This window comes from Rutidosis leptorrhynchoides, chromosome 8, assembly GCF_046630445.1.
Source record: "Rutidosis leptorrhynchoides isolate AG116_Rl617_1_P2 chromosome 8, CSIRO_AGI_Rlap_v1, whole genome shotgun sequence".
Lineage (NCBI taxonomy): Eukaryota > Viridiplantae > Streptophyta > Magnoliopsida > Asterales > Asteraceae > Rutidosis > Rutidosis leptorrhynchoides.
In genome coordinates, this window is record NC_092340.1 from 148271695 (window position 1) to 148282518 (window position 10824).

Genomic DNA, 10824 nt, shown 5'->3' on the forward strand with positions numbered 1-10824 from the left:
TGGAACGGAAGAAGTTAATTTATAGTGAAATAATTGATAAAGAAATTAAGGCAGATCTCCGCATTTAATTAGAGAATCATAATTTTCTTATTCGTCGAAGAATCAAATCTTTTAGATTTTGAAGATTTTCTTTAAATCCCTTGAATTCTGGAATTCAACCGTTACCACGTTGAAAGTTAAGACGAAACTCTATTTCTCATTCCAATCCTTTTGTAAAAACTTCACTCGTACTCTTCTAATAAGTGAATCGTTTTATCTATATTACTCAATAGTGATAATGAAATGTCCCGTTCTTATTGATTAAAAACGTTCCATATTAATTGATTTCGTTGCGAAGTTTTGACCTCTATATGAGACGTTTTTCAAAGACTGCATTCATTTTTAAAACAAACCGTAACCTTTATTTCATAAATAAAGGTTTAAAAAGCTTTACGTAGATTATCAAATAATGATATTCTAAAATATCCTGTTTACACACGACCATTACATAATGGTTTACAATACAAATATGTTACATCGAAATCAGTTTCTTGAATGCAGTTTTTACATAATATCATACAAACATGGACTCCAAATCTTGTCCTTATTTTAGTATGCAACAGCGGAAGCTCTTAGTATTCACCTGAGAATAAACATACTTTAAACGTCAACAAAAATGTTAGTGAGTTATAGGTTTAACCTATATATATCAAATCGTAACAATAGACCACAAGATTTCATATTTCAATACACATCCCATACATAGAGATAAAAATCATTCATATGGTGAACACCTGGTAACCGACATTAACAAGATGCATATATATAAGAATATCCCCATCATTCCGGGACACCCTTCGGATATGATATAAATTTCGAAGTACTAAAGCATCCAGTACTTTGGATGGGGTTTGTTAGGCCCAATAGATCTATCTTTAGGATTCGCGTCAATTAGGGTGTCTGTTCCCTAATTCTTAGATTACCAGACTTAATAAAAAGGGGCATATTCGATTTCGATAATTCAACAATAGAATGTAGTTTCACGTACTTGTGTCTATTTTGTAAATCATTTATAAAACCTGCATGTATTCTCATCCCAAAAATATTAGATTTTAAAAGTGGGACTATAACTCACTTTCACAGATTTTTACTTCATCGGGAAGTAAGACTTGGCCACTGGTTGATTCACGAACCTATAACAATATATACATATATATCAAAGTATGTTCAAAATATATTTACAACACTTTTAATATATTTTGATGTTTTAAGTTTATTAAGTCAGCTGTCCTCGTTAATAACCGACAACTAGTTGTCCACAGTTAGATGTACAGAAATAAATCGATAAATATTATCTTGAATCAATCCACGACCTAGTGTATACGTATCTCAGTATTGATCACAACTCAAACTATATATATTTTGGAATCAACCTCAACCCTGTATAGCTAACTCCAACATTCACATATAAAGTGTCTATGGTTGTTCCGAAATATATATAGATGTGTCGACATGATAGGTCAAAACATTGTATACGTGTCTATGGTATCTCAAGATTACATAATATACAATACAAGTTGATTAAGTTATGGTTGGAATAGATTTGTTACCAATTTTCACGTAGCTAATATGAGAAAAATTATCCAATCTAGTTTTACCCATAACTTCTTCATTTTAAATCCGTTTTGAGTGAATCAAATTGCTATGGTTTCATATTGAACTCTATTTTATGAATCTAAACAGAAAAGGTATAGGTTTATAGTCAGAAAAATAAGTTACAAGTCATTTTTGTAAAGGTAGTCATTTCAGTCGAAAGAACGACGTCTAGATGACCATTTTAGAAAACATACTTCCACTTTGAGTTTAACCATAATTTTTGGATATAGTTTCATGTTCATAATAAAAATCATTTTCCCAGAATAAAAACTTTTAAATCAAAGTTTATCATAGTTTTTAATTAACTAACCCAAAACAGCCCGCGGTGTTACTACGACGGCGTAAATCCGGTTTTACGGTGTTTTTCGTGTTTCCAGGTTTTAAATCATTAAGTTAGCATATCATATAGATATAGAACATGTGATTAGTTGATTTTAAAAGTCAAGTTAGAAGGATTAACTTTTATTTGCGAACAAGTTTAGAATTAACTAAACTATGTTCTAGTGATTACAAGTGTAAACCTTCGAATAAGATAGCTTTATATGTATGAATCGAATGATGTTATGAACATCATTACTACCTCAAGTTCCTTGGATAAACCTACTGGAAATTATAAAAATAGATCTAGCTTCAAAGGATCCTTGGATGGCTTGAAAGTTCTTGAAGCAGAATCATGACACGAAAACAATTTCAAGTAAGATTTCCACTCGAAATAAGATTGTTATAGTTATAGAAATTGAATTAAAGTTTGAATATGATTATTACCTTGTATTAGAAATATAACCTACTGTAAGTAACAAAGGTTTCTTGATCTTGGATGATTACTTGGAATGGATTTAGAAAACTTGGAAGTAAACTTGCAATCTTGGAAGTATTCTTGATTTTATGAAACTAGAACTTTTGGAATTTATGAAGAACACTTAGAACTTGAAGATAGAACTTGAGAGAGATCAATTAGATGAAGAAAATTGAAGAATGAAAGTGTTTGTAGGTGTTTTTGGTCGTTGGTGTATGGATTAGATATAAAGGATATGTAATTTTGTTTTCATGTAAATAAGTCATGAATGATTACTCATATTTTTGTAATTTTATGAGATATTTCATGCTAGTTGCCAAATGATGGTTCCCACATGTGTTAGATGACTCACATGGGCTGCTAAGAGCTGATCATTGGAGTGTATATACCAATAGTACATACATCTAAAAGCTGTGTATTGTACGAGTACGAATACGGGTGCATACGAGTAGAATTGTTGATGAAACTGAACGAGGATGTAATTGTAAGCATTTTTGTTAAGTAGAAGTATTTTGATAAGTGTCTTGAAGTCTTTCAAAAGTGTATGAATACATATTAAAACACTACATGTATATACATTTTAACTGAGTCGTTAAGTCATCGTTAGTCGTTACATGTAAATGTTGTTTTGAAACCTTTAGGTTAACGATCTTGTTGAATGTTGTTAACCCATTGTTTATTATAACAAATTAGATGTTAAATTGTTATATTATCATGATATTATGATATATAATATATCTTAGTATGATATATATACAGTTAAATGCCGTTACAACGATAATCGTTACATATATGTCTCGTTTCGAAATCATTAAGTTAGTAGCCTTATTTTTACATATGTATTTCATTGTTAATACACTTAATAATATATTTACTTATCATTTAACATAATTAACCAAGTGTATCAATATCTTAATATGATTCATATGTACCTAGTAAGACGTTGTTATAATGATAATCGTTATATATATCATTTTCGAGTTTCTTAAATTAATAGTCTCATTTTTATGTATATAACTCATTGTTAAAATACCTAATGAGATACATACTTATAATAAAATCATGTTAACTATATATATAACCATATATATGTCATCGTATAGTTTTTACAAGTTTTAACGTTCGTGAATCACCGGTAAACTTGGGTGGTCAATTGTCTATATGAAATCTATTTCAATTAATCAAGTCTTAACAAGTTTGATTGCTTAACATGTTGGAAACATTTAATCATGTAAATAACAATTTCATTTAATATATATATAAACATGGAAAAGTTCGGGTCACTACAGTACCTACCCGTTAAATAAATTTCGTCCCGAAATTTTAAGTAGTTGGAGGTGTTGACGTATCTTCTGGAAATAAATGCGGGTATTTCTTCTTCATCTGATCTTCTCATTCCAGGTGAACTCGGGTCCTCTACGAGCATTCCATCGAACCTTAACAATTGGTATCTTGTTTTGCTTAAGTCTTTTAACCTCACGATCCATTATTTCGACGGGTTCTTCGATAAATTGAAGTTTTTCGTTGATTTGGATTTCATCTAACGGAATAGTGAGATCTTCTTTAGCAAAACATTTCTTCAAATTCGAGACGTGGAAAGTGTTATGTACAGCCACGAGTTGTTGAGGTAACTCAAGTCGGTAAGCTACTGGTCTGACACGATCAATAATCTTGAATGGTCCAATATACCTTGGATTTAATTTCCCTCGTTTACCAAATCGAACAACGCCTTTCCAAGGTGCAACTTTAAGCATGACCATCTCTCCAATTTCAAATTCTATATCTTTTCTTTTAATGACAGCGTAGCTCTTTTGTCGACTTTGGGCGGTTTTCAACCGTTGTTGAATTTGGATGATCTTCTCGGTAGTTTCTTGTATTATCTCCAGACCCGTAATCTGTCTATCCCCCACTTCACTCCAACAAATCAGAGACCTGCACTTTCTACCATAAAGTGCTTCAAACGGCGCCATCTCAATGCTTGAATGGTAGCTGTTGTTGTGGGAAAATTCTGCTAACGGTAGATGTCGATCCCAACTATTTCCGAAATCAATAACACATGCTCGTAGCATGTCTTCAAGCGTTTGTATCGTCCTTTCGCTCTGCCCATCAGTTTGTGGATGATAGGCAGTACTCATGTCTAGACGAGTTCCTAATGCTTGCTGTAATGTCTGCCAGAATCTTGAAATAAATCTGCCATCCCTATCAGAGATAATAAAGATTGGTATTCCATGTCTGTAGATGACTTCCTTCAAATACAGTCGTGCTAACTTCTCTATCTTGTCATCTTCTCTTATTGGCAGGAAGTGTGCTGATTTAGTGAGACGATCAACTATTACCCAAATAGTATCAAAACCACTTGCTGTCCTTGGCAATTTAGTGATGAAATCCATGGTAATGTTTTCCCATTTCCATTCCGGGATTTCGGGTTGTTGAAGTAGACCTGATGGTTTCTGATGCTCAGCTTTGACCTTAGAACACGTCAAACATTCTCCTACATATTTAGCAACATCGGCTTTCATACCCGGCCACCAAAAATGTTTCTTGAGATCCTTGTACATCTTTCCCGTTCCAGGATGTATTGAGTATCTGGTTTTATGAGCTTCTCTAAGTACCATTTCTCTCATATCTCCAAATTTTGGTACCCAAATCCTTTCAGCCCTATACCGGGTTCCGTCTTCCTGAATATTAAGATGCTTCTTCGATCCTTTGAGTATTTCATCCTTTAAATTTCCCTCTTTTAAAACTCCTTGTTGCGCCTCCTTTATTTGAGTAGTAAGGTTATTGTGAATCATTATATTCATAGATTTTACTCGAATGGGTTCTCTGTCCTTCCTGCTCAAGGCGTCGGCTACCACATTTGCCTTCCCCGGGTGGTAACGAATCTCAAAGTTGTAATCATTCAACAATTCAGTCCACCTACGCTGCCTCATATTCAGTTGTTTCTGATTAAATATGTGTTGAAGACTTTTGTGGTCGGTATATATAATACTTTTGACCCCATATAAGTAGTGCCTCCAAGTCTTTAATGCAAAAACAACCGCGCCTAATTCCAAATCTTGCGTCGTATAATTTTGTTCGTGAATCTTCAATTGTCTAGACGCATAAGCAATCACCTTCGTTCGTTGCATTAATACACAACCGAGACCTTGCTTTGATACGTCACAATAAATCACAAAATCATCATTCCCTTTAGGCAATGACAATATAGGTGCCGTAGTTAGCTTTTTCTTCAATAACTTAAACGCTTTCTCTTGTTCATCCTTCCATTCAAATTTCTTCCCTTTATGCGTTAATGCAGTCAAGGGTTTTGCTATTCTGGAAAAGTCTTGGATGAACCTTCTATAGTAACCAGCTAGTCCTAAAAACTGGCGTATGTGTTTCGGAGTTTTCGGGGTTTTCCACTTTTCAACAGTTTCTATCTTTGCCGGATCCACCTTAATACCTTCTTTGTTCACTATGTGACCGAGGAATTGAACTTCTTCCAACCAAAATGCACACTTTGAAAACTTAGGTACAATTCTTCCTTCCTCAATACTTCTAACACCTTTCTCAAATGTTCACCGTGTTCTTGGTCATTCTTTGAGTAAATAAGTATGTCATTAATGAAAACAATGACAAACTTGTCAAGGTATGGTCCACACACTCGGTTCATAAGGTCCATGAACATAGCTGGTGCATTAGTTAAACCAAACGGCATGACCATAAACTCGTAATGACCGTAACGTGTTCTGAAAGCAGTCTTTGGAATATCATCTTCTTTCACCCGCATTTGATGATACCCGGAACGTAAGTCAATCTTTGAATAAACAGACAAGCCTTGTAGTTGATCAAATAAGTCGTCGATTCTCGGTAGTGGGTAGCGGTTCTTGATGGTAAGTTTGTTCAACTCTCGGTAGTCGATACACAACCTGAATGTACCATCTTTCTTCTTGACAAACAAAACAGGAGCTCCCCACGGTGATGTGCTTGGTCGAATGAAACCACGCTCTAAAAGTTCTTGTAATTGGCTTTGCAGTTCTTTCATCTCGCTGGGTGCAAGTCTGTAAGGAGCACGAGCTATTGGTGCAGCTCCTGGTACAAGATCTATTTGAAATTCAACGGATCGATGTGGGGGTAATCCCAGTAATTCTTTCGGAAATACATCGAAAAATTCTTTTGCAATGGGAACATCATTGATGCTCTTTTCTTTAGTTTGTACTTTCTCGACGTGTGCTAGAACAGCATAGCAACCTTTTCTTATTAGTTTTTGTGCCTTCAAATTACTAATAAGATGTAGCTTCGTGTTTCCCTTTTCTCCGTACACCATTAAGGGTTTTCCTTTTTCTCGTATAATGCGAATTGCATTTTTGTAACAAACGATCTCTGCTTTCACTTCTTTCAACCAGTCCATACCGATTATCACATCAAAACTCCCTAACTCTACTGGTATCAAATCAATCTTAAATGTTTCGCTAACCAGTTTAATTTCTCGATTCCGACATATATTATCTGCTGAAATTAATTTACCATTTACTAATTCGAGTAAAAATTTACTATCCAAAGGCATCAATGGACAACTTAATTTAGCACAAAAATCTCTACTCATATAGCTTCTATCCACACCCGAATCAAATAAAACGTAAGCAGATTTATTGTCAATAAGAAACGTACCCGTAACAAGCTCCGGGTCTTCCTGTGCCTCTGCCGCATTAATATTGAAAACTCTTCCGCGGCCTTGTCCATTCGTGTTCTCCTGGTTCCGGCAATTTCTAATAATGTGGCCCAGTTTTCCACATTTATAACAAACTACATTGGCATAACTTGCTCCGACACTACTTGCTCCGCCATTACTCGTTCCGACACCATTTGTTCCTTTCGTTCTGTTAACCCCTGGTCCGTAGACCTCACACTTCGCCACGCTATGACCATTTCTTTTACACTTGCTGCAAAATTTGGTACAGAACCCCGAGTGATACTTTTCACACCTTTGGCATAGCTGCTTCTGATTGTTGTTGTTGTTGCGGTTGTTATTGTTGTTGGGATGATTGTTGTAGTTGCTGTTGTTGTTGTTATTGTTGTTGTTGTTGTTGGGCCATTTGTTGTAGTTGCGATTGATGTTGCGATTGTTGGGATAATTGTTGCGATTATTATTGTAATTGCTGTTGTTGTTGTATTGGTGATTCTTATTACCGTTTTCCTCCCACTTTCTTTTGACTTGCTTCACATTGGCCTCTTCAGCAGTCTATTCTTTAATTCTTTCTTCAATCTGGTTCACTAGTTTGTGAGCCATTCTACATGCCTGTTGTATAGAGGCGGGCTCGTGTGAACTTATATCTTCTTGGATTCTTTTCGGTAATCCTTTCACAAACGCGTCGATATTCTCTTCCTCATCTTCGAATGCTCCCGGACACAATAGGCACAATTCTGTGAATCGTCTTTCGTACGTGGTAATATCAAATCCTTGGGTTCGTAACCCTCTAAGTTCTGTCTTGAGCTTATTGACCTCGGTTCTGGGACGGTACTTCTCGTTCATCAAGTGCTTGAATGCTGACCACGGTAGTGTGTATGCATCGTCTTGTCCCACTTGCTCTAGATAGGTATTCCACCATGTTAACGCAGAACCTATGAAGGTATGCGTAGCGTACTTCACTTTGTCCTCTTCAGTACACTTACTTATGGCAAACACCGATTCGACCTTCTCGGTCCACCGTTTCAATCCGATCGGTCCTTCGGTTCCATCAAATTCCAAAGGTTTGCAGGCAGTGAATTCTTTGTAGGTGCATCCTACACGATTTCCTGTACTGCTAGATCCAAGGTTATTGTTGGTATGTAGCGCAGCCTGTACTGCGGCTATGTTTGAAGCTAGAAAAGTACGGAATTCCTCTTCATTCATATTCACGGTGTGTCGAGTAGTCGGTGCCATTTCCTTCAAAATAGTCAAATGGAACAAGTTAATCATACAGAATATTAAGAGTAGTTAATAGTATTTCGTAGCATAATATGAACTTATTTATAAAAGCTTTTTCTTCATATTAGCGTTTTATAAGTTTAAATTCGGGTAGTACCTACCCGTTAAGTTCATACTTAGTAGCTAATATACAATTCAACTACTACAATTCTATATGAAAAACTGATTATAATAATATTTCGCGTTCAAACTTTTATACAATATTTTACAAACTTACAATACCGCTTATTTTACATAAAGCATGAAATATAGCACACAATAACTTTGATACAAGATAGTTGTGAAGATAATTCTAGCTAGTACACAAGTCGTTCAGCAAAGGCAATAAAGACACGTAATTCATACGTCCAGAAACAAGTCATGCATTCTGGTTTTACTAAGACTACTTCCCATCCTTGGTCTTGTGGTACATAACCGTTATGGCCGTTGATAAGACAGCGTGTTGTAACGTCGTCAAAGGGACGAGGGTTACGTAATGACCAACAGTCTCGTAATAACCTAAAAACCTCATTTCTTACCCCAATTACCGACTCCGTCACTTGTGGGAACGTTTTGTTTAATAGTTGTAGCCCGATGTTCTTGTTCTCACTTTGGTGAGAAGCGAACATTACTAACCCGTAAGCATAACATGCTTCTTTATGTTGCATGTTAGCCGCTTTTTCTAAATCACGAAGTCCTATATTCGGATATATTGAGTTAAAATAATTTCTTAACCCGTTGCGTAAAATAGCATTTGGGTTCCCCGCAATATATGCGTCAAAGTAAACACATCACAACTTATGGATTTCCCAATGTGATATCCCCCATCTTTCAAACGAAAGCCTTTTATAAACCAAGCCTTTTACGAATGTCTTACAAACTGATCTCGCCTTAAATAGTTGTGCCAAGGAATTCTGACCGACTCTAGACAAGATTTCATCAATCATGTCTCCGGGTAGGTCTCTTAAAATATTGGGTTGTCTATCCATTTTGTGTTTTTATACTGTAAAATAGATAAGAGTTAGATTCATAAAAAAAATACTTATTAATACAAGCAATTTTTACATATATCATAAAGCATAAGCACACTATATTACATATATTACACCACACGAATACAACTATCTTATTCCGACTCGCTCGTTTCTTCTTCTTCGGTTTTGGTTCGTTTTGCCCAGTTTCTAGGGATATATGATGTTCCCCTAATACGAGCCGTCGTTTTCCACATTGGTTTAGAAAAACCTGGTGGTTTAGAGGTTCCTGGGTTATTGTCACAACTTAAGAAATACGGGTGTTGATGATACATATAAAGTTCATCGGGGTTGGAATTAGATTTCTCTATTTTTATGCCCTTTCCCTTATTATTTTCTTTTTCCTTTTTAAATTCAGTTGGGGTAATTTCTATAACATCATCGGAATTCTCGTCGGAATCCGATTCATCGGAGAATTGGTAATCCTCCCAATATTTTGCTTCCTTGGCGGAAACACCATTGACCATAATTAACCTTGGTCGGTTGGTTGAGGATTTTATTTTACTTAACCGTTTTATTATTTCCGCCACCGGTTCTATTTCCTCCTCCGGTTCCTCCTCTTCCGGTTCTGATTCTTCTTCCGGTTCTGATTTGGGAACTTGTGAATCAGTCCAATATATATTCGACTCTTCGTTATTATTAGGTGAGTCAATAGAATTTGTGCTAGAGGTAGACATCTATCACACAATATTAAACATGTTAAGAGATTAATATATCACATAATATATACATGTTAATAATATATAGTTTCCAACAAAAATGATAAGCAATCATTTTTAAAGAAAACACGGTCGAAGTCCAGACTCACTAATGCATCCTAACAAACTCGATAAGACACACTAATGCAAATTTTCTGGTTCTCTAAGACCAACGCTCGGATACCAACTGAAATGTCCCATTCTTATTGATTAAAAACGTTCCATATTAATTGATTTCGTTGCGAGGTTTTGACCTCTATATGAGACGTTTTTCAAAGACTGCATTCATTTTTAAAACAAACCATAACCTTTATTTCATAAATAAAGGTTTAAAAAGCTTTACGTAGATTATCAAATAATGATATTCTAAAATATCCTGTTTACACACGACCATTACATAATGGTTTACAATACAAATATGTTACATCGAAATCAGTTTCTTGAATGCAGTTTTTACACAATATCATACAAACATGGACTCCAAATCTTATCCTTATTTTAGTATGCAACAGCGGAAGCTCTTAGTATTCACCTGAGAATAAACATGCTTTAAACGTCAAAAAAATTTTGGTGAGTTATAGATTTAACCTATATATATCAAATCGTAACAATAGACCACAAGATTTCATATTTCAATACACATCCCATACATAGAGATAAAAATCATTCATATGGTGAACACCTGGTAACCGACATTAACAAGATGCATATATATAAGAATATCCCCATCATTCCAGG